General features: G+C 46.4%; 1 non-coding gene across 1 annotated transcript; it reads right to left on the reverse strand.

The window, feature by feature from the left end:
- Nucleotides 1-297: 297 nt before the first annotated feature.
- Nucleotides 298-402, reverse strand: LOC120095364 (U6 spliceosomal RNA). The gene has a single exon (XR_015632537.1). It is a non-coding gene; the product is annotated as a U6 spliceosomal RNA (small nuclear RNA).
- Nucleotides 403-856: the final 454 nt, after the last annotated feature.

Raw genomic sequence — 856 nt, forward strand, 5'->3', positions numbered from 1 at the left:
ACCCACATGTTCTCTCTCTGTCTCTCTGTCTCTCTGTCTCTCTCTCTCTGTCTCTCTCTCTGTCTCTCTGTCTCTCTCTCTCTCTCTCTCACACACACACACACACACACAAACACACAAATAATAATAATAATAATAAATAAGCAACTAAGTATGTTTTTAAATCTTACGCTGTAAGACTATAATCTTAGTCATTCCCTAGCTCCCTCTCCTCTGTCCAATCCCTCCCCCACGCCCCTCTTTGCCTTTCCAAATTCATGGCCTCCTCTTTCACTAATTGTTGCTCCATGCACATACGAAACTACAGAACACTTCCCAAACGTGCGTGTCATCCTTCGCAGGGCCACACTAATCTTCGCTGTATTGTTCCAATTTTAGAGTACGTGCTGCCAAAGAAAACACTAAGATAAATATATGTTTTTAAAGGAATCAGACTGGGGAGGAGCAGAGCCAGGTCCGTTTATGCAATAAATCATGACATTTGTGCCAGACCGTGCATCCCCACAGATTCCCGATGGCGGTTCACTCTTTGAAACCGCTGAGTTTCTCAGACCTCGAATACACGTTGGGAGAGGAGAGACATCTTTGTTGTGCCCCGATCAGAATCATCTTCAGATTGGAATCACAGCTTTGCTGCGTCTCTTTGGGGGTGGGGGGAGCTATCTGATTCATCGAGATTCGAGAAAGAGCTGAAGGACCGTATTACGCCACCTGCTTTCATTAACTGCTCAGTTGGTGGACTGACAGCGACACAGCCATTTCTTCTCCATTTCTGTTGCAAAATAATCCCACGTGCCAGTATCGTCCTCTGCCTCCCCCACCAACTTTGACATCCTCCCAGCCACACGCTGATGCC

This window comes from Rattus norvegicus, chromosome 10 (genome assembly GCF_021556685.1).
Source record: "Rattus norvegicus strain SHRSP/BbbUtx chromosome 10, alternate assembly SHRSP_T2T, whole genome shotgun sequence".
NCBI classification, from domain to species: domain Eukaryota; kingdom Metazoa; phylum Chordata; class Mammalia; order Rodentia; family Muridae; genus Rattus; species Rattus norvegicus.